The following is a 23,826-nucleotide window of genomic DNA, read 5'->3' on the forward strand; positions in this document are numbered from 1 at the left end:
CAATAAATGAAATTAAAAGTACTCTAGAAGGGATCAATAGCAGAATAACTGAGGCAGAAGAACGGATAAGTGACCTGGAAGACAAAATAATGGAAATAACTACTGCAGAGAAAAATAAAGAAAAAAGAATGAAAAGAACTGAGGACAGTCTCAGAGACCTCTGGGACAACATGAAACGCACCAACATTCGAATTATAGGGGTTCCAGAAGAAGAAGAAAGAAAGAAAGGGACTGAGAAAATATTTGAAGAGATTATAGTTGAAAACTTCCCTAATATGGGAAAGGAAATAGTTAATCAAGTCCAGGAAGCACAGAGAGTCCCATACAGGATAAATACAAGGAGAAACACGCCAAGACACATATTAATCAAACTGTCAAAAATTAAATACAAAGAAAGCATATTAAAAGCAGCAAGGGAAAAACAACAAATAACACACAAGGGAATCCCCATAACCATAAGGTTAACAGCTGATCTTTCAGCAGAAACTCTGCAATCCAGAAGGGACTGGCAGGACATATGTAAAGTGATGAAGGAGAAAAACCTACAACCAAGATTACTCTACCCAGCAAGTATCTCATTCAGATTTGATGGAGAAATTAAAACCTTTACAGACAAGCAAAAGCTGAGAGAGTTCAGCACCACCAAACCAGATTTACAACAAATGCTAAAGGATCTCCTCTAGGAAAGAAACACAATAGAAGGAAAAGACCTATAATAACAAACCCAAAACAATTAAGAAAACAGGAATGGGAACATACATACATATAATTACCTTAAATGTAAATGGATTAAATGCTCCCACCAAAAGACACAGACTGGCTGAATGGATACAAAAACTAAGACCCATATATATGCTGTCTACAAGAGACCCACTTCAGACCTAGAGACACATACAAACTGAAAGTGAGGGGATGGAAAAAGATATTCCATGCAAATGGAAACCAAAAGAAAGCTGGAGTAGCAATTCTCATATCAGACAAAATAGACTTTAAAATAAGGACTATTAAAAGGGACAAAGAAGGACACTACATAATGATCAAGGGATCGATCCAAGAAGAAGATATAACAATTGTAAATATTTACGCACCCAACATAGGAGCACCTCAATACATAAGGCAAATACTAACAGCCATAAAACGGGAAATCGACAGTAACACAATCATAGTAGGGGACTTTAAAACTCCACTTTCACCAATGGACAGATCATCCAAAATTAAAATAAATAAGGATACACAGGATTTAAATGATACATTAAACAAGACGGACTTGATATTTAAAGGACATTCCATGTGAAAACAACAGAATACACTTTCTTCTCAAGTGCTCATGGTACATTCTCCAGGACATATCATATCTTGGGTCACAAATCAAGCCTTCGTAAATTTAAGAAAACTGAAATCATATCAAGTATCTTTTCTGATCACAATGCTGTGATACTAGATATCAATTACAGGAAAACAAACTGTAAAAAATACAAACACGTGGAGGCTAAACAGTACGCTATTAAATAACGAAGAGATCAATGAAGAAATCAAAGAGGAAATCAAAAAATACCTAGAGACAAATGACAATGAAAACATGACGACCCAAAACCTATGGGATGCAGCAAAAACAGTTATAAAGAGGGAAGTTTACAGCAATACAATCCTACCTCAAGAAAGAAGAAAATCTCAAATAAACAACCTAACTTTACACCTAAAGCAATTAGAGAAAGAAGAACAAAAAACCCCCAGAGTTAGCAGAAGGAAAGAAATCATAAACATCAGATGAAAAATAAATGGAAAAGAAATGAAGGAAACAATAGCAAAACTCAATAAAACTAAAAGCTGGTGCTTTAAATAAAACTGCCATTTTTATTCCACTCCTCCAACTCCACGAAATCTATTCGTTCCCCTCACCTCATTCCAAAAGCCACTTCTGAACAATCCCAGCCCACTGTAAACACTGTCTCCTTAACATCTTGTGTATGATTTGTTCCATGTTATCTTCTCCTCAGAGCCGAGTCAGAATGTTAGAAAAAGATAACATGTACTCCAAGCCTTTAATTTTGCAGATTAGCAAACCAAGAATTAGAAAGGCTCGATGACTGGTCCACTGATACACCACTTGTAAGTAGCACAGCCAAGACTTACCCACAGGCCGCTTTGTAATTATTCTGTGGTCATTCCCGTGTTTCTACAACATTCGCCTGCCTTCCGATTAGAGGCTAACACCCTGCTTTCTTCTTCTGACCTCACAAAACATCTCAGTTAACATCTACTGAACACCTGCACTGTTTTTCACAATTTCCCATTTCAACCTCTCAAAAACCCAAGGAGACAGATGTCCTTAACTCCACTTTATAGTGAGAAAAGTGAGGCTTAAGATGCTAAACCACCCCCAAGGTCACCACCTAATAAATCCTGGCACCAGGATTTGAGCCCAGGTCTGTCTGATTCCACAGCCTATGCTCTTAACCACTACAAACAGGAGCTCCTCCACTATGGACACCAACCAGGCCCTGCAGAGACATTCACTTTGTGATGGGGCAGTCTGATTAGATCTTACCTACGGGATAATTTATTTTGTTTTGAAGCCATGGAGGCAAGGCTCAATCAGCAGTTTTCTCTTACTTCATTCATTCATTATTTATTAGCACCTACCATGCGCCAGGCACTGTTCAGAGAGCTGGGGATACAGCAGTGAACTAAACATGACACTGTTTTCATGGAGTTTACCTTCTAATGAGAGACAGACAATATATGATGTGTCAAATGGTGGTAAATCCTGTGAAGGAAAAATAAAGCAGGTTAAAGAGAAAGAATGATGAGAGGAGAAATGTTATTTTAGATAGGGTGGTCAGGGAACGTGTGATATTATGATTTATAAGAAATATGTAATTGGTCTTCATCCTGTTTCTGGCACAAAGCTCTTAAAACCTTTGGAATTTCCTAAGTGACAAGAGAGAGAAAGGTGTCTTTTGTTATGTTAATGAGGTCAGTTTTAGACCCCACCTAAAGATGGGGAGGGGGTGGCTGTCAGGAGAGCTAACCACGTGATTAGAGGATCGAAATTTCAGTCCCATCCCCTACCCCTATCCATCCTCGGGAGATTACCAGTGGCCAATGATTTGATCAATTGTGCCTACGTGAAGAAGCTTCCATAAGAACCCAAAAGGACAAGGTCCAGAGAGCTTCTGGTTGGTGAACACATGGAGGTGCTGGGAGAGTGGGGCACCTGGAGAGGGCATGGAAGCTCTGCTCCCCTTTCTCACATACTTTGCCCTATGCCTCTCTTTCATCTGGCTGTTCCTGACTTATAGCCTTTTATAATACAGTGGTGATCTAATAAGTAATATGTTTCTCTGAGTTCTGTGAGCTGCTCTTAGCAAACTAATCAAATTCAAGGTGGGGTCATGGGAATCTCTGATTTATAGCCAGCCTGGTCAGAAGTACAGGTAACAATGTGGACCTGCGACTGGAACTGGTGTCTGAAGTCCAAGGAGGAGGTCCTGGGAACCTCCAATCTGCAGCCAGTGAGTCAAAATCCCAGGTAATAACCTGGGCTTTTGACTGGTGAATGAAGTGGACAGTGGTCTTTGAGTCCTTAACCTGTGGAAGATGATGCTATCTCTGGGTGGACAGTAGATAGTGTCAGAGCTGAGCTGAATTCTTAGACACCCTGCCAGTGTCTGAGAATTGCTTGGTGGTGTGGAGGGAACACACTCCCCCAAAGTAGGATCAGTGACCAGAACCCTTTTTAGAAGGACTCTCAGATGAGATGACATTTGAGCACAGTGATGAGAGGCAGAGCTATGAATATCTGAAGGAAAAGCATGCAAGGCAGTGGGGATAGCACGTGCAAAGGTCCTGCACTGACAGCATGCTTGGTGTGTTCTGGGAACAGACTACAGTATAATATAGTGGAAAGGGTGGGGACCCAGCCTACCTGGGTTCAAACCTCTGCCCTGCCTCTTTCCAGTGGTGTAACTGTGGGCAACTCAATAAACACCTCCATGCCTCGTCTATAAAGTAGAGATAATGATTCTACTTCCCTAATGGGGTTGTTATGAGGATTAAGTAAGTTAATAACATATAAAGCACTTAATACCTCATATGTTCTTAGGGTTCAGGAAATGGTAGCTTTGATTTTTAACTAGGTCATTGACAACAGCTCCATTCAAGACAATTTACTTTCAATTTGATGGTTTTGAATCCCAGGGTTAAATTATGCTGCAGCTTTATACATGGCCAATAACATCCTACTAAGCCTTTGACTTCCTTGCCTGGGCTTCCTGTCCTGATGAGGAGGGCTCTGTAGGAACCATACTGATGTTAGCACAAAAAGAGAGGGGGGCAAATGCCTCTACCATCACTGTTACACTAACATAAATGAGTTCTACACCCAACCTAGCCCCCACCGCAAGAACTGGATGCTTCTTCAGAAGTATAATTTACCACCCCTTGGATTTAAGTCATTGGTTTCAAAGGACCAGATCCCCACCAGCACCACTGAGAGAAGCAAGTGGTAGTTTCTTTTTTTTTTTCTTTTTGGCCGCACCTCACGGCATGTGGAACTTCCCCAACCAGGGATGGAACCCGTGCCCCCTGCAGTGGAAGCGCGGAGGCCTTAGCCAGTGGACCGCCAGGGAAGTCCACAAGTGGTAATTTCAACTGCTGTTTTGAAAAGGGTTAAAAACCTCTCTGCAAAATTAAGACAGTAATTTAATTTTTTAAAAATCCTTTCTCCAATGTCCTTTTTGTCTAAACTAAACATTTCTTTTCAAAGAAATAGGAACATCAAAGCAAACCTTAAGAGTCTGGCCTGGCAGTCTCCAGACTGTTCCTTAGAGCACAGACCCAAAGCAACTCTAGAAGGTCCAGTGAGCAGCCCTGTAGATGGGCCCAGAGCCAAGGGAAGATGTCAGGGCCACAAGGAAATTCTGCTCCTCTGCCCCATACCCTCTCCCCCAGCTCTTTTCTTTAATGCTGTGTTTACTTTTCATCTTTGCAGTCCGATGGGTTAAAGGGCAAACCACAGGCAGAGAGAAACCACAGCAAGCCCTAGCCTTTTAGAGGTAAAATGGGAGTCTTCCCAAACCACTTTTAAGGCTGAGGAGAACCCATGGCTGCTGCTTCAAGTCAGACAATTAAAGATCAAGTCAGACAATTAACGATGTCAGTGTTCTAGTCTGACAGGTCTAGAATGAGGCTTTTTAAAAATCAGATTCTCCTTCTATACATATCTGATGGTTTTCCCTTTTTAATGCCATAAATGTACATTTAACTGGATTTATAAGAAATCCACAAATCTTGCTTCTTCTCATTTATTTATTCATCCAACAATATTTATCTAGTGCCTGCTCAGTCAGTGCAGGACTCTTCTAGGTGTGAGGATTCAACAGGGAATAAAAAATATAAAAATCCCTGCCCTTGTAGAGCTTACATTCTAGTCAGGGGAGACCAACTATAAACAAGATATATAATTATACGTGAGGTAGAGATAAATACTAAGAAAACAAATAAAGCAGAGAAGAGAGAAAGGAAGTATTTGGGAGTCTTTGTTTTTTTGTTGTTTATTTTGTGTTGAATAAGGACCTACAAGAAATGAGCTCTGTAGAAAACCATAATTCAAAAAGACACATGCACCCCGATGTTCACTGCAGCACTATTTACAGTAGCCAGGACACGGAAGCAACCTACATGCCCATCGACAGACGAATGGATAAAGAAGATGTGGCACATATATACAATGGAATATTACTCAGCCATAAAAAGGAACGAAATTGGGTCACATGTAGAGACATGGATAGACCTAGAGACTGTCATACAGAGTGAAGTAAGTCAGAAAGAGAAAAACAAATATTGTATATTAATGCACATACGTGGAACCTAGAAAAATGGTACAGATGAACTAGTTTTCAGGACAGAAATTGAGACACAGATGTAGAGAACAAACGTATGGACACCAAGGGGGGAAAGCGGTGGGGGGTGGGAGTGATGGTGGTATGATGAATTGGGAGATTGGGATTGACATGTATACAATGATGTGTATAAAATGGATGACTAATAAGAGCCTGCTGTATAAAAAAATAAATAAAATTAAATTCAAAAAAAATTAAATGAGCTCTGTAGATATTTGGGAGAAAAACATTCCAAGCAAAGAAAACAGCACATGCAAAGGCCCTGAGACAGAGTGTGTCTAGTATGAGGAAGGTAAAGCAGGTCAAGCAGCTGGAGCAGAGTAAACAAGCCAGAAAGCAGAGAAGTGAGGTCAAAGGGGTAACAGGCAAGGGAGTCACTGGCTGGTTGTATAGGGCTTTATGGATCATTATAAGGATTGGGGTTTTTACTCTGAGAAAGGCAGGAATAAGAGAGTGTTTTAATCAGAGGAATAACAGCATCTGACTTAGGTTTTATCAGGGCCATTCTGGCTACTGGGTGGAGAATACTACAGAGGGGCAGAGGGAAGCAGTACTCCCAGCTGTGCAGTCTTGGGCAGACCACCTAACCTCTCTGTACCTGGTTGTCCTCCTCTTTAGAGGGACCTGAAGAGAACTATTTCTAAGCCCCAATCTAATGCTAAACTCTATCATTCTGAGTTGATTATTTCCTTTGTCTTTTCTACAAAAAGTTATAATTTATATCAGCTGTAAACTTGATCTTTCCCCCAAGCTTTAACAGAAATGGAACCAAGTTGAAGAATTCAATTTGACAACATGTATGTCATGCCCATGCCACACACCTAGGATACAAAGATAGTAAGACTCAATCCTGCTCTAGAAGTCTACAATCTGGCGGAAGAAGAAAGTAAGTTCTCACGAGGCAGCAGGAGAAACGCTGCAAGAGAAATACAGAGAGGAAGCAACCAACCACCTGCCAGGGAAGAGCCATGTGAAGCTTCACCAGAAAAGCTGACCATGGAGATAGCCTGGATGAGTAAGCAGGGAGCCACAAGGAAGGAGGGAAAGAAGAGGATGCTAGAGAAGAGACCAGTGCTAAAGAAACAGGGCATGAGAGCACAGAGCATGCTCTGGAAACCATAAGGAGTCTGGTACGAGCACAGTGAGGTTCACAGAAGAAGTGAAGGAATGATGGCTGAAAAAGTAAGCTGAGCTATATTGTAAATAACCAGATATCCCATGCCAAGGATAACGGAACAGCAGACACTTTTAAAACGTAAGAAAGGAAATCACAGATCTGTATTTTAGAAGGTACCAATCATAATGGATGAACAATTTGAGATAGAGATGATGAAGCCTGGAAAACCAACAGCAATACGTCTGCAATAGTCCAGGTGAGAAAATGTCAATTGCAGGGTTTGACCTACAGGCCTATTTTGCCAATTCCTACTCTAGAGCTAAATCTGCAATAGTCCAGGTGAGATGATGATTTGGAAATGGAGAAGAAAATGTCAATTGCAGGGTTTGACCTACAGGCCTATTTTGCCAATTCCTACTCTAGAGCTAAGATTGGTGTTTACATGTTAAAATGATGGAGAAAAATCAAAGGAATAATAATATGTCATGATAAGTTGAAAATTATATGAAATTCTAATTTCTGTGTCCATAAATAAAGTTTCCTGGAACTCGGGGAAAAAAAGAAAATGCCAGTTGAGATCTGCTAAAGGTAAGACACCATGGGATTTGTGGGATTCAGCTGGGGCAAGTAAGCAAAAGGAAACTGAGTATGCCTGAGGCTCCTAGCTTGATAACTGGTGCCACTTACTGACATGGGAAATAAAGGAGTTGAGACTGGGGACCACAGAGACATTGTATGTCGGGTTTGGGACTTAGTTCTAACAGTAAAACCTACAGAATAGCCAGGTAGCTGCTGGAGATAGGGTATAGCGTATAAAACTGGGAGTTACTGGCATAGGCGTGGCCACTGAAGCATGGAAACATAAACCACTGAACAACCGAGGAGAGGAGGGAAAGGGCAGATGCAAGCTGGAGAACGCCGACCCGCACGGAGCGAGCACTGAGAAGGAAAACTGAAGACAGATCGGGCAGGAAATGGGGAAAACCAGGACAAGTAGTTCCCGGAAACCAAGGTAATAAAACGTGGGGGAGAAAAGCAGCAGAGGCACCAAAGAGAGGACAATGAAGATGCTGACTGAATACAAGCACGGAATTTTGCACTTCGCACCTTTTCTGGCGCCCGCCCATCATGGGTCACGGTGCAGTGGGCGTGGGAGCCTGCCTGCCGCAGGCCAAGTTGTTAACCCGAGGTGAGAAGAAAAGAGCCAGTAGCTGCACACCACTGGCCCCGACGGACTACGTTGTTATCAAAGATTCTGTACCATCAGGAAAGTTTTATTCAGCACTCTGGAGGTGTAAGGTGTGAGAAACAGGAACTAGGATCTGTTTTGGTGGTGATCTTCTGGCGGTACAAAGGAGATTTCTTAATTAACACCTGCGTCTCATGGGACCACTAATCCTGAAACTAGCAGCAGGCTTTATTTAAGAAAGGCTAGTTGCTTCCGACAAGTGCTGAGGACAATATCTTCACCCACACATCATCCAACTCCCAGTTAGGCTTCTCACCTCTGATTCTTCTCACACTAGCATCGCTAGTCTTTCTCCCAGAGCAGAGGAATGCTAATCCACAGGGACTACATCTCCGTTCAAAGCACAGTATAAAGTATAACAAAAAACCATAGCGTCAACTACCTGATGTGATGCTGGAACCATAACCTGGCACCATTCAGACAGGAAAAGGCTTTACCAGTAATACCAGATGGGTCCCAAAACACTGAGAGCAAGCCCCTCGGTCTCAGCAGAAGCTACCTAACTGCTCTTCTGTTTGCTCTCTGGAAAACAAAACGGAGCTGAAGGAGGAAGAGTCTTTAATCCTAAAATTATTCTTAATTTTCAATACAGAATGCTTGAAAAGCATTTGAAAACCAACAGAATAACTAGCAGATTTTTTTAAAATGTGCATCTATGGTCCTTTCTCCTTTACCCTCTGAAAAAAAGCAACCCAACCCCCAAATGATCATTTTTCTTGGCCTAATTTCCCTATTTTTGTGATTTATAATTGGAAACAGGCTGTTTTTTCCTGGCTTCAGAGAACAGGATCTTCAGAGCTAAAAGAGTTGCCAACTACAGAACTTCAACCTTAGCAAAATTTCTTCTGCAAATCTCTTACCTGTATAACTACTTGAAATATATATTAATTCCAAAGAAAACATTTAAATGCTTATTATTATGCAAAAGTGAATTTTCTCCTAATAAATTAGACACTCCCCTCTCTCTCCTAGCCTCCCTACTCCGTTAAGCTAAGTGGGACCCTGCTGTGTGTTCAGTTATCTCCCATTTGAACATTACCAAAGCCTTACCCAACAACATATCTATATATGATACTTTCTGGAAGTGGGGGGTTTTTTGGGTTTTTTTGTTTGTTTGTTTTTATTTAGTAAAACTGCCTCTACATGAAACCTCCCTGTTTGCCCACACTGAATGAAATTAAAACCTTGAACATCATAGAGAGCAGCCACTCTAATAATGAAATAAAGATGCCTCGAACTGAAAAAGGCATAAGTACCAAAAAAAAAAAAAAAAAGAAATGTATCAAGTAGGTCATCCTTCCCCTGGCTCCTGTGTCAAAAACATGATGCATCCAATGGCTGCACGGTATTGTAATGGATAAGTATGATGGACTCAAAACAAAATGGCAGGTACTACATATTTTTTCGTGATTCACATGGTATATTATGAATACACAACAAGTAACTATCTCTATAAAGACACAAAAATAAGAAAACTAAGAGGAATGTCTGCTCAGAAAGGCTCTGACAAAAAGAGATAGACCAGCAATAGTAAACATGCCCATTTAGAAGATCAGAAACTTCTCCCACACACATAGGGAAGACCTTACACTGCAGTGATGCAAAATGTATGTAATGAGTCAATGGTGCTTTCCCTCGAAGTTGAATTTCATGTGCCAGCCAATTGCACAAAGTAGAATATAACAAAATGAGACGTTTTTTCTTTATGGACACTTAGAAGGAGAGTTTTGTGTTTGAGTATGTTTTGCTTTAAAGAAAAAAAAACAGAAAAGAGATAAAACAACACAGGGAGTATCACACAAAAGTACTTAGGGCACCACATGAACACAGGGTTTTGAGACTGGAATCTAAGTATTTCACCCCAAATAACCTTCCAAGTATTAAAAAAAAGAAAGCAACGTTCTGCTCCAGCATCATGCAGTTAATTATGAAATGAAATTTGCAAACAGCCACCAGTGTATTTTTGCATCCAATGACCAATTTCATACGTCAAAACACATAAATTACTAAAAATGCTAACTGAATTATACTCCCAAAAGGGAATCTTTTCACACACCAAATGAAATTAAGTATTCATCAAGTTTCCATTAATAAAATAGTATAATAAGAATTTTAAAAAAGAACTCCAAAGTTCTGCTAGACCCTCCACCTGGTCCACTTGGTGTTCTTACCCATCACTGGTGGTTAGTCATCATGCCTGTAAACTCCAGAGCTTCTCCCAGGGCAATCTGATCACAGGAAAATTCAAGGACTAGGATCTGTAAAGACTATTTTCTAAAGATCATTTTTTTTCAGGGACTAAATCAACTTGAATGTGTTTTTACAAATGGTCCACCTGCAAATTCAAACAAAAATCTGACCTTCAGCATGTACCAGAAAAATGAATTATGTGCTTGGAAGGACATAACAAACAGCACCCAATTCTTCCTTCTTCTGCAAACAGCACCGAATTCTTAAGTCCCTTTTCTCCCAGAGCCCAGTGTCCTAGAGGTAGGGAAAGTATATGCTTCTGGATTACCATCCTTTTCCTTAAAGTGAAGACAGAGCTAACACTTCAGACTTGATTCTAAATTATTACTGTGGCAACAATTTAACATTAAATCCTAAAAATGAACTTTTATATCACTCTGAGTCCTCTTCCCAGACTTGAAGCTTTCAGCATTAAAGGAATTACCAGCACTAACAACAGACTTTAATCTTTTTTTTCTTATAATTATCTTAAACAGGAGATATCAGGATAGCCTAAGGGTGTGCTTCTGGAGCCCACATTTCAGACCTTCAGGGATAATCTCAATTTTAAATATGGTCTCCAACCCTTATACCCCTACTTGTCAGCCTATTAAGTCTTGCTGTTTGGCCTGGAAAACTGAAGGATAAAACAAGTAAAATAAGGTCCAAATAAGAGGGGCCTCAATGCAGAAATTTTATGAATGTTTTGCTTCAAACATTAAATACTGCACACATCTTGGTTGAGAAATAAAAATTTCTCCCTAAGAGAAGGAAGAATGCTCAGAAATCTGTGCTAAATCTTAAAACTTTGCAGAGAAAATAAATCCCAATGTCAGTTAACAAACAAATGTGCTATTTCAAAAGATATAAAAGAAATCTACAAGTGGACAGAGCCCAGGAAATGGACCCAAATCCTTTTTTGTAAGGCACTTCCAAGCTGTGTTGATTTATTTCTGATTTACTAGAAACCAAACAAATTAGCAAAAGCTTGTGTTTTATGAAATGCTACAAAAAGACAATGCTATCATTCCAAGTGTTACTCTGAAGATGTGGAACCAGAGAAATTACTGCCATGAATCTTGGTGCAGTAATTCTCTTCCAAAGCCACAAATGCCTTAGATTCACTCTTCTATATTCCAAATTATCCATGTTCCTAAAGGCAATATAAGATTGCTTTTAAGTTAAAGACCCTTAAAAACATTATCTAACTTGAGTCATGCAAAGTTCCAAAAGTAGTTAACATTTTTTAAGTTTCAAAATTTCAAAAGAAGTTGAAAAACATAAGAAAAACACTCCAGTGGACAGACTGAAACAGTGATAAAATCATTTTCAAAATAACTGTTGAGTAAAAAAAAAAAAAAATGAAAAAAATGAAGACTGTCCTCATTAACTAATGAACCTGACGATTATAATTAGTTTTTGTCCAATAGCAATGAAAGAAGAAAAAAAATACATTTTCAAAATGGATTATCAAGAACAGGGGTAATTTTAAATGACCACAGAGCAAATTCATCCAGGAAAAATATTACAGCAATGTTAACTGTTAGCAGTCATCCTCTAAATTTTAACAGTTCTGTCTGTTAAGCTTAAGATGTAAAGTCAGGAATTTCCACAAATTTATGATCCCAAGAAATTGGTCATCACTTAGGTACTAAAGAAGTCAGCAGAGTCACCTTCTTAGTATTCAAAGGACATTTGAGTTCCCTAGGCACTTAGGCCCAGAGCAGGCCCTCAGAAAAGCAAGAGTCACCTGACTTTTACAAGATACAATCAAGTTTGCATGTAAAAAAGAAAGATTAATTCCTTTGAGTCTTCAAAAGAATGGGACAATAGTCCCCTTTAAGCAAAAAATTTTGTCAATGTGTATAAGCTTTCCTAAGCCCTAGGAAGCCTTAAGGCCTCCTGCTATCAGAGGACTGAAAGAGGATAGTTAATTTGCCAAACTCCAACACCAGGAACCTTAAGCCTATTAGGGAGTTGGGGCCTGATAAATGTTTGCTGAATAAGTAAACTAGATGAGACCCTGGAAGACTAAATTAGACTCTAAACAAAATGCTACTCTGAAGTGTAACTGCAATGCTGAGATTTAGAAAGAAAGAACTAAATTTGAAAGGTATTTTAAAACAGGATCCACGTGCTTCCCTGGTGGTGCAATGGTTAGGAATCCTCCTGCCAATGCAGGGGACACGGGTTCGAGCCCTGGTCTGGGAGGATCCCACATGCTGCGGAGCAACTAAGCCTGTGCACCACAGCTACTGAGGCTGCGCTCTAGAGCCCGTGCTCCTCAACAGGAGTAGCCACCGCAGTGAGAAGCCCGCGCACCGCAACAAAGACCCAACGCAGCCATAAATAAATAGATAAATAGATAGATAGATAGATAGATAAATAAATAAATAGGAACGAATTATAAAAAATAAAATAGGGCTTCCCTGGTGGCGCAGTGGTTGAGAGTCCGCCTGCCGATGCAGGGGACACGGGTTCGTGCCCCGGTCCGGGAAGATCCCACATGCCGCGGAGCGGCTGGGCCCGTGAGCCATGGCCGCTGAGCCTGCGCGTCCAGAGCCTGTGCTCCGCAACGGGAGAGGCCACAGCAGTGAGAGGCCCGTGTACCGCAAAAAAATAAATAAATAAAAATAAAGTAGGATCCACCTGACCCCTAACTTGGTAAATAAAGTTAAGTCCCTACTACCTGATACTCAAGAAACAAGAAAGGAAACTGGCTTACAAAATTCATACAAAGATTGAAAACCTTTTTTAAAAGTTTAACTGTTTTTGCAAGCATGTTAATTCCTAAATATGGTTTATATATTTATCTGTAGACACACTGTATCTATACTCAACAAATATGATACTTCTGAACTATTGCCATACTAAAATACAAGCCTCTGAAAAATGCACTGGAATAGAAATGCTGTTACTCAGCATAACAATCCCTTATTGTCTTGCACTCAGATGTTAATGAAAAATGACAATGACAGGATTGTGAGTACACCAACCTCCCTGAGAACAAATTCACTATATCCAGTTTTCTACAAAGGACAAATGAGCATCATTACAAAAGGATTCACAATGGATCTCTCCAGACTCCCAGCTCTCCTAGATAATCTGAAATATCATTCAAAGTACACAAAATTATTTTACATATGCCTCTTAAGGAAAACAAATGGCAATAAACTGTGTGTGTACTTAATATCTGTCTGGACACCAGAGAGTTCTTGACATATATCCAACATGTAGGCCCTGTCGTCAGTCATTCTTAACAGTAATCAGTTGAAATTAAACCCAGTTCTCCATAGTCGACTCGGAAGGCAACTTGGTTACTTTGCTAGATAAAGCCACACATTGTCCATTCCTGAAATGTATGTTTAATACTCTAAAAACTGGTTTAGGTGCCTAACGGACATCAATACATAGTGTGTTATGCTCCCCCTATTGGTTAATATTCAACATAACAATGAATTCCCCAGGGGTTGCCTTTGAAGTGCTGGGGTTCAAAAGTAAGTTGGTGATTTTTATGTTTAAAAATATGAGCTGGATCAACAGTTGTTAAGCAAAGCTGCCATGTAATGGTCAGATTCCATCAAAACAGGAAAAATTAAAGTTGACAAAGACAAACTGAAGAGCTGAAAACATGCTGAAGCCTTGAAACACTAAACAATGCAGAATTAAAGCCAAAAGCAGAGAACATCAAGAAACAGAGCAACATCCTTTAGCTGACACAATGGCATGAAATCAATTTCATTTTAATAGCCCTTAAGGGGGTAAGAATTATTTCCCTGCCTTCTGTGCCAACCCCAAGCTGTTTCCTAAGGAAGCCATGTAACACTGACCAACGATGTCAGGAGAATTAATAAAAGAAATGAAGATTAAAGATCCGAACTAATTAATACAAATCAGAGTTCTATGTATAATTACTTGGGGTCAGTTTCAGAGGAGTTGTAATTTGGCGCCCCCCTGGGCAGATCACCTAAATTAATCACAGATACCTGATTTGTGTTTCGGGAGATTTGTGTTCAACTCAAATGGGAAGCTGAAGGATGGGAGAAGACGCCTGGACTCACTGCACACAAATCTGACTGCACTTGCTGCTCTCTGCTGAGTGACTAAGCTAGCCCTGCAGTCAGACAGAACTAACAGTTGTGTAATAGCTTGGGCAAGGAACTAACCTCTAGTGTCTTACCTGTAAAATAGGGCTATTAATAGTGTTTTTTCCAGAGGGTTGGTGTAACGATTAAGTGCCCTAAGTATTAGGAGAGTGTCTGGCACAGAGTTTGAGCCCAATAAACGTGAGCTATTATTATTACCGGAAATTAATAGCTAATTTCACACTGAAGTACCTGTTTGCAATCTAAAGTACCATTTCAGAAAAATTAAAAGGTCTTGACATGTGCTTTGCTACTTGTAGAGACTTTTCTCCTCCCAAACCGCTTGCTTACTTCTCTTGGAAGGGATGCGGAGTTCAGAAAAAGCCTGGTTCCCTATCTCAGTCTGTCATTCCTACCATCCCGTACCCTCCCTGCTCTTCTCGTCCCCACTGGGCTCAGGACAAGCACCGCTAATAGCCATGCAGCGCTTGCCTGGCGCCGGGCACTGCTCTAGTACTTTATATATTTTAAATCATTCAATCCTCACAGTAACCTTATGAGGCCAATACTGTTATTATTCCCATTTCACAGCTAAGAGAAATTCCCATTTCTCTCAGCTCTTTTTGTAGGCACATTAAGTTCTACTCTGTCAAAGTAATTCAAGCTTGACAAGCCGGTTCCCTACACTAAATGATTCTGGAAAGTGAGGCAAACGCCCTAATAAGAACAAGACTGCAAGAAGATTCTCCTAGCAACAGTCCAACTTTCCAGCGTATTCTAACCAAGTAAGCTGGCTAAGGTGGCTAGTAAGTTAACGCGGGAAGGAGGATTCTCTGCGGGGCTCCGAGCTGCAGCGCTCGGCGCCTCCAGCACAGCACCCCGAGGGCGCGGCCCGCAGGGAGCGTAGCTCACGTTGGTGCTCGAGTCCCGGGGCCGCAGCCCCTGCAACGGCAACTGCGTGCAAACCTACAACAAATCTCTCCCACCAACGCTGTCACGAGCGCAGTGGGAAGTGGCCAGCGCGCCCCGCGGAGGTCAGGAGAAAACGCGGAAAGGAAGAGTGAGGGCAGGCGCGGAGTAGATGTCTTCGCCAGCACAGTGCAGCGCCCCGAGCGCTGCCCACCCCGGGGCGGCCGCTGCCCACGCACCTAGGAGTGTAAACACTAACAGACCAACGCCGCCCCCACAAGCCCGGGGGTCCGGGCGGCCGAAGCGACCCCCGGCCGGGAAACAGGCGCGGACCACCGCGCAACGCCGACAGGCACCGCGCAGCCTGCAGAGCCCTCGGCCGGAACGGGTGCTGGGCTAGCGGTGCGGCCAAGGGCGTCCCGGCGCCGGCGGCAGTGCCGCGGGGCCGAGCCGGCGCGTACCTTGGATGCGGTGTGTCAAGCGGAGATCCACCCGCCACAAGCTGGAGCAAAGCAGAACGAAGTTTCCCCGCCCCGCGCCCGGCGGCGGCGAGCTCCGGCAGCTGCTGCGCCGCGGCGCAACTACGCCATCCGGACCCGCCGGGGACTTTCTCCTCCTGCAGGGAGCTCAGGGAATCGCGCAGAGAAAGTGGCCGGGCACGAGAGCCGCCGACTTCCCTCCCTCACTCACTGGGAAGAGGAAAGCGCCGCTCGGCGTCCCCGAAACCCTCGATTACCCCCATCGGGCCGACCCAGCGCACTCGCTCCCCCTCACACACGCGGGCGGGGACGGGCAGGACGCCACAGCAATCAGCGTGCGGGGGGAAGGGCACTCCTCCTCCGCGGTCCCCCCGGGAGCTCCGGGCCGCGGAGAAACTCCTCCTCCCGCCGCCCGCCTCCTCTCTCTCTCTCTCCTCCTCCTTTTCCTCTCAGGCTGACGGATGAACCCTGAGCGCTGCCACAGCTTGCCTTTCCCTTCGGACCGCGGAGGGAGGGAGAGGAGAGGAGTACCGGGAACTGCTGTGATGCTGTGCGCCCAGGCTGGGGCGTCGGGTGGGGGGGTCCCAGTCGTCGGGGAAGAGCCGGATTGGGGCGGGGGTGAGGGGGGGTGGAACGTGGGCGCGAGCTGCAGGGATTCCCTCCCTTAAACTAGGTCCTTCCAACTTCTCAGGGCTCTCTGGAAGAGTTAGTTGGGTTATTTGGTTCCCTCCGTCTTGATCTAAAAATTCTAAAACCTCCAGTAATCTGATCACGCCCTCTTGCCCACTCGCTAGCAAAAGTCCCCACGCACACATTCATTCTGCCCCTGGTTGTTTTCCCACCTCCAATGCTGTTTGCTCTCTCAAGATGCGCTCCGATGGTGGGTCTTGCCTCCTCATCTTTAACAGCTGAGTGCATTACCCAGCCATTGCCCCCGCTCGCTAAATAAATGAATACAAATAAAGGAGTCAGGTCAGCGTTACTGGCATTACCCTAAGGTGGGCGCGATATAAGCGAAGGTGTTGGCGGCGTGCAACTCCCTGCATACATGCGCGGGTGAACTGGTCGCTGCAAGAGTTGACGAATGCTGTCATCAGTACGCCACTTTGATACTCCTTTTTTACACCTGGTTTGTCTATTAAAAGATATGCTTAAATCAAAGGGCACTGTTTTACCAAGAGGCTGGTGAAATGACTCTGGGCTGACAGGTTTCAGAGACCAGACTTCCAGTCCTGACTCTGCCCTTCGACGAGCTGTGGAACCTTGGACGATCGGCTTAAACTCTCCAAGTCTGTTTTCTCCTCCGTAAAATCAGGAGCTTGGCCTAGGAGACCTCTTCCAGTCCTAAAATGTTATGGTCCTAGGCCTTCAAAACGTTGGAAAGTAGAATGGGGAGGTTTCTGATATTATTACTTACGCAGCATTATTATTTGGAAAGTTACTGGGTTTCCCTACTTGGAGAGAAGAGGAAGTGTTTCTCCTCCTTTTTCGCTTGTACCTATACATACAGAACTCACCCAATTGGAGATAGTTTGACAAAAGTCAAATCATTATTGATCAACTGGATTCCTGCAAAAATCTCTAAAATGAACAATTCATTCCTTACCAATATTTATTGAACACCTACTGTGTGAGAGGCTTGAGTGAGGCCTTGGAGAAACCCATAGGCATAATGCCCTGTTGGAGCAACAGTCTGGGTAGAGTTAGCCTCAGCTGTGATACAGTCTCTCTAGATTCAAGGCCTTAGATTTCTCATAGACTCAAATGACATAGTATTCGTGCCTCAAATTGTCAAGTTTTAGTTTCAAGAGCAGACATGAACACATGAGTTGTGTTTGGATATTTAATCCTACATTTAAACATATCAATCACGTTAAGGCTTTTTAATTTCTAAATAAAATGGCATAGAAAAAAAATGGCATAGAAGAGAGAGAAAAACCAAGTCCTGGATAACTTAACAGTGTCTTGTCTTTAAAGAGTGATGAAGTAACTGTTCACAGTAGTCAGATTCTCAATAGTGTAACCAGTTATGTGTAACTCAACAGTGAACACTTACCCTGTGCCAGGCAGAGTTCTAAACATTCTACACATATGAACACATTTACTTCTCACAGCCCTATAAGGCTGTATACAAACTGAGGCCTATGTAGAAACCTACCTATATACTGAAGGCCTTACAACTTGCTAAGGTAGTACAGCTAATAAGTGGGAAAGTCAGGATTCAAAACCACATCCATCTAGCTCTGAGCCCAAGTCTTCAACCAACAGGACATACCACCACCTGTCATCAAAAGCTTTACATTATTGGCAAAATGAAAGGTTTGGGGGGTTTGTTTGGTTGGCTGGGATTTTTTTTTTCTCAAAACATCTTTAAAATTTTGAGCTATTTAACTATTTTCTGTAGATGATACGGAAAAACACAAGAAATTATATCAGTATTTGCAAAACCAACAATGTCTACATAGGTGTTTTCTCTAAATATTTACACTAATAATGTGATATTATTTGCAGAAATACAGACTCCTGAAGCATAGAGAAAAGGTTTAAAACAAACTAAAAATTCTGGTTCCCCAGCAAAGCTCTAGAAAAGGGGTTTCCCCTACATTTTAATAATGCAATATTAACTGATTTCTAGGGGGAATGAATCCTCTCCTTTCATTGGTCTCTTACAAATTAGGACTTTGTTCAAGTTACAGTATTTGTTACCATAAGATACAAACTTTCTTTGGTTCAAGGTGGTATCTTGGTCATTCGTTCCAAATTTTTTCAAAAAGAATTGCAAGCAGGGGGGTGAGATATAGAGGTGCACCCTATCTCACTTGCATAAAAACGTTTGACAGCAGAGCGTCAAATTTACTGAGGCTGTATTTCTCGCAAGGAACCACAATTGCTATAGGTGTGGACCCACTTATTTATGACAGTGGCATGTCCCCAGATTCTGTTGATTAGCAGACAGCTGAACAAATTCATAATAACCTGTTTGTGTTCCTTACAGAAGCAAAGACCTCCAAGTTCTAAAAGACTTTATCAGTAGAAAATCATCTGGTTGTTTTTCTTTTTTAACAAGTCCTCTTATAGTACTGCATATGCTTTGCACTTTACAAATCCTAACTCATTAAACCCTGTAACAGCTCTATCATCCTCATTCTACAGATTAGAATGAGGATGTGACTTAGCTGTGACTCCAGAGTCCGCCCTGAACCTCCGCTTTGTGCTCCACAGGTGAAAATGAGCCCCCTTTCCCTCAGAGCAAGAGTCTTATATTTTTAAAGCTCAATTCTTTAAAAGTTTCAAAAGATAAAGTCTGTTGAGGAGAAATATGACCCTCGACCACCACATAAAAATCGATTCCTTTCACCCAAGAAAGAGAGGCGAAGGGACGCTAACTTCAAAGTTTGTCTGAAACAGCCAACATCTTGGAGGCAGTTGCATAACTACTCTTAAGAATGTGTGACAGAACAAGAACCAAATGTTCCAAAATTGTTGTGACAGGATACTGGTCTACAAACTACAGCCTGTGCTCCTATTTTCTGCTCAGTTGACCTATTATTACAGACAGATTTAGTACCTTATTTCTAAAATTTGCCCATAAAGATTCTAATTCATACCTGTAGGTGTTTTATATATCACCATAACCTAAGGCCATAATCTAAAGCCACATTTTCTATACCTATATCCAAGATTAGAATATGGTTTTCACTGATAATATTTGCAGCCAGCAAATTTCAAATTAATGAGGAAAAGATACTGTCAGGTGAACCCGTTTGCAGAGCAGAGCCCAAAACAGACACCTGATTCAGGCTGGTGGATTCCTCAGAGAATTTGGAAATAAAAATCCAAAGCAATTTCCCTTACAGTAAGCCCGAGTTCCTGCACACTTGTCATTTCCTGTGCCTGTGCAGAGCCTCCAATAGCAGTTTCCACAATGCCCCTTTAATTTCCCCCTCAGCAGGTCTACTGACAATGCAGGAAACCTCACACCATTTCAAAGGAACAGCAACCTCCCCTGAGATCCCTGTGGTCTTAGCTCCGTAGGGGATGTGGCAGAGCCTCTGCTCTCCCTGCCTCAGGAGCAGGGGTTCCAGAGGGAAGGCTTCGTCCTGGCCCCCACCTCCATAGCTGCCCCGCAGAGAACTTTTGTTTTGGCCTGGAGAAGAGAAAAAAATGGAAAACGTTGTTTTGTGACAGGGGGAACCAAAAAAAGACCAGGAGGACCCAGGACATATATTAGCATCTGTGAACGTTACAAATCTTATTACCTTCATTTAACAAATATAAGAAATGCTGAAACTCCACTTGTAAGAATACCAAAATTTAAAAATTATTATTGTTATTGATCTTCTGTTATTACTGTTATTATTATTACCTTTTATTGAGCACTTTCTCTGGGCAAGCCCTTGTTATAAGTTTGGCCCTATAAAATTTATTTCCTAACATATTTTGCAAATGGATAGTTCCATGTAATCGTTAAAATTACCTGCTATAACATTTCTTTAGGTTACTCACCCAGTGTTTTTTACCATGTAATCTAAGGAGGAGAGTGCCTCAACTGGGTCCCGCAGACATAGTCTTTAGAATTCGGTAATAATTTCAATAAGAAATTTGTTTTCATTTTGTATTTTTGTTTTAATGGTAATATTAAAAAGCAGCATTTACCCTCTTTTGGGGGGGAGGAGGACAGGGATAATTAAAAACCAATCGACTGGACTTCCCTGTTGGCACAGTGGTTAAGAATCCACCTGCCAATGCAGAGGACATGGGTTCAAGCCCTGGTCCGGGAATATCCCACATGCTGTGGAGAAACTAAGCCCGTGTACCACAACTACTGAGCCTGCACTCTAGAGCCAATGAGCCACAACTACTGAGCCCGCGTGCCACAACTACTGAAGCCTGCCCCTGCCTAGAGCCCGTGCTCTGCAACAAAGAGTAGCCCCTGCTTCACTGAAACTAGAGAAAGCCTGCGTGCAGCAACGAAGACCCAATGCAGCCAACATAAATAAATTAAAAAAGAAAAAAACCCAATAGACTTTCCCATAATAAAAGACTTTTTTCTTAAGTTGATGTTTTTCGAAGTGGGAAATTCATTGCCAGAGATGCTTCAGAATTTTTTTTTCTTTTAAAGTGTCCTTACATTGTTAACATTTGAAAAATTTGCTGCAAAAATTTAAATTAAAATTTCCTTTACCATGTCCCCAGCTTACCCATATAATTTCTGGAAGATGTTAGCCTCTTTCATGAAAAATCAACCAATATTCATTGACATTTGCTAAGCCATATTAAGAGGTGAAAGATACATATAGAGATGACAGGAAACATGATAAAAGATAACTAAGGAACAGAAAAGTATTTTTTTTTGAATTTTATTTTATTTACTTTTTTATACAGCAGGTTGTTATTAGTTATCCCTTTTATACGTATTAGTGTGTACATGTCAATCCCAATCTCCCAATTCATCACACCACCATACCCCCCCGCCACTTTCCCCCGTTGGTGTCCATACGTTTGTTCTCTACATCTGTGTCTCTATTTCTGCCCTGCAAACCGTTTCATCTGTACCACTTTTCCAGGAGGAACAGAATAGTATTATATGTTAAGTATCAAATGTGACTGTAAGTGCTAGAAGAACTGAGATGATCCTTGGTCTGGGAGATCGGAGCAAGATAAGAAGGGAGCTGAGGATTCAGCAGATGTAGAAGATGGAAAGAACATTCTGAACAATGGCAAAGGCTATAATGCAAGGAGCACCTGAGAGACTGGTCCCAAGAAAGAAGCTAGAATAACAGAATGAGAACAGCCTATTCATCTTCCCTGAAGAGACTATGAGGACCTCTCAATCCTGTTTCCTTCAGACTAAGCCTTCTTAGTCATTGCTCATCACCTGGATTCTTATCACCATATGGCTCTGAATGTTCCCTAACCTGTTCAATCCTTCTCCCTTTCTCAACCTTCCAAACCCTTCCAGTTGCCCTCTAGAACTTATGACAAATTACCAATAAGATCCCTTGTATATTCCACCTCTGGAAAGCTCTGGCCTCTCAGTTCCTTGACTTTCTCCCCTCCAGCAACCTGTTCTTCCATCACACTTCAGTCGCCTAGAAACATGATCATGTCCAGGTCGTTTTCATCAGAAATAAATGCTCCGCCTCCCAGATCTCAATTTCAAGCATCCCTCTCTGACCATCAATCTCTATTGTTCCAACTCATTGCCTCCAGTATCTTGATTCCAACAATGATTTGACCCCACCAGGATCTCTAATCCATTGTCCCTACTACTTTTTACCATCTGCAACCACGATTGGTCTCACTTAAATTTATGACCACAAGCCTCAATGGGTTCTTAGCACTGCTCAGCAATCATACTATATTTTCCTTATCAGCTCACTCTCTTATTCTCCAAGAGGTTTATGTTACTTCTCCTCCTCTTTCCTCAAATCTTCAATACCTTCGACCCTTTACCTGAATTCAACTGCTGACCCTGCTTCTTATTTCTTGTTTTATTGATACTAAGAATATCAAAGCCCTCTGAAGAAATATCCTCATCTTCCCACCACCACATCTGCAAATTTATCTGTGTCTATTCTTCTCTGCTCTGATTTCTCTCTTGTTGGCCCTTCTCCCTCCACCTGTGCACTGGATTCCATTTCTTCAGCTACTCAAGGACTTTCATACTATAGTAATTCCTTTTTCGCCTGCATCCTCAGACCTCTCTCTCTCTCTCTCTCTCATCATTCCCCATTTTAGAAAATTTTACTTGACCCCTCATACCCATCTCACTCCCAGTTCTCTACTCCCTTTGTAATAAAACTCCAAAAGGGATATTTACATTTGGTGCCCATGATTCTTCACCCGTTGTTTTCTCCTCAACCAGATCCAATCAGACCACACTTGTCAAGGTCACCTTGTGGCCAAACCAGTAGCCAATTCTCAGTTTTCATCTTACTTAACCACTCAATAGCTTATGACCCAGGTACTCACTCTCTCCTCCTTGAGACATTTCCTTTGCCTACAGGGATACAGAGCACTAGTGGTTTCTCTCCTACCTCCTGGCTGGACCTTCTAAGTTACCGATGCTGGCTCTTCTTCCTTCTCCCAGGATCTAAATGTTGGACTGTCCCAGGGCAGTACATTTGATCCTCTTCTCTATTAAGACTCTCTCTCTCAAGGTGTTATTATGCAGACCCATCTCTTTAAGTGTATCCACACATTGATAATTCTCAAAATTTTTATCTCCAGACTGGACCTCTCCCTTGAATTCCAAACTCGTGTATTTAGTTGACATCTCAACATCTTTACTCAATGTGTTCAGTAGGAAAATCAAATGTTACATGACAAAAACTAAACTCCTGATATCCATGAACACATCTTCCATCTCCTCATCTCAGTAAATAGCTCAACCATTCATTCAGTGACTCAGGTCAAAAACAAATGGGTCTTCACTGCTGCCTCTATGTCTCTCACACCCCATAACAAACCCAGGCCTGTTTGCTCTACCTTCAAATTATCACTTCTCACTATTTCCATTGCAGTCAAAATACTATCTAACCTATACAATTTTTTCACCTGTACAATTGTGATAGCTCTAGCCTCCCTACTTCTAATCTTGCTTCCCACCCACTAACATACACACATGTACTTATTCAGTATTTTCTGTGTACAGTTCATGTTAGTGAATAAAAGCTGGCCCCTCCTTGGAGCAGGCCATCTGTTTAAGTTCACATTAGACGATAAGAACCATGAGAGCAGAAAGCATGGCTATCTTAACCAACATTGTATTCCCAGCTCCCAGCAGAGTACAATGCTCCTTGCCTCTAACAAGTATCCAATAAAAATTATTGAATTTATGGACGGCTTCATT

General features: G+C 41.9%; 1 protein-coding gene across 4 annotated transcripts in view; it reads right to left on the reverse strand.

Moving 5' to 3' along the window:
- Positions 1 to 16,268, reverse strand: part of TGFBR3 (transforming growth factor beta receptor 3) — a 200,434-nt gene extending 184,166 nt beyond the window's left edge. For 2 of the 4 annotated variants that reach the window (XM_024743615.1, XM_024743616.1), the window contains exon 1: positions 15,954 to 16,267. The gene's annotated coding sequence lies outside the window, so the exon portion shown is untranslated. Of the gene's footprint in view, positions 1 to 15,953 lie in introns of all 4 variants that reach the window. The other 2 variants (XM_024743617.1, XM_024743614.1) reach the window with 2 other exon arrangements.
- Positions 16,269 to 23,826: the final 7,558 nt, after the last annotated feature.

The sequence above is a fragment of the Neophocaena asiaeorientalis genome, unplaced genomic scaffold (genome assembly GCF_003031525.2).
Source record: "Neophocaena asiaeorientalis asiaeorientalis breed wild unplaced genomic scaffold, Neophocaena_asiaeorientalis_V1.1 scaffold317, whole genome shotgun sequence".
In the NCBI taxonomy this organism is placed as follows: domain Eukaryota; kingdom Metazoa; phylum Chordata; class Mammalia; order Artiodactyla; family Phocoenidae; genus Neophocaena; species Neophocaena asiaeorientalis.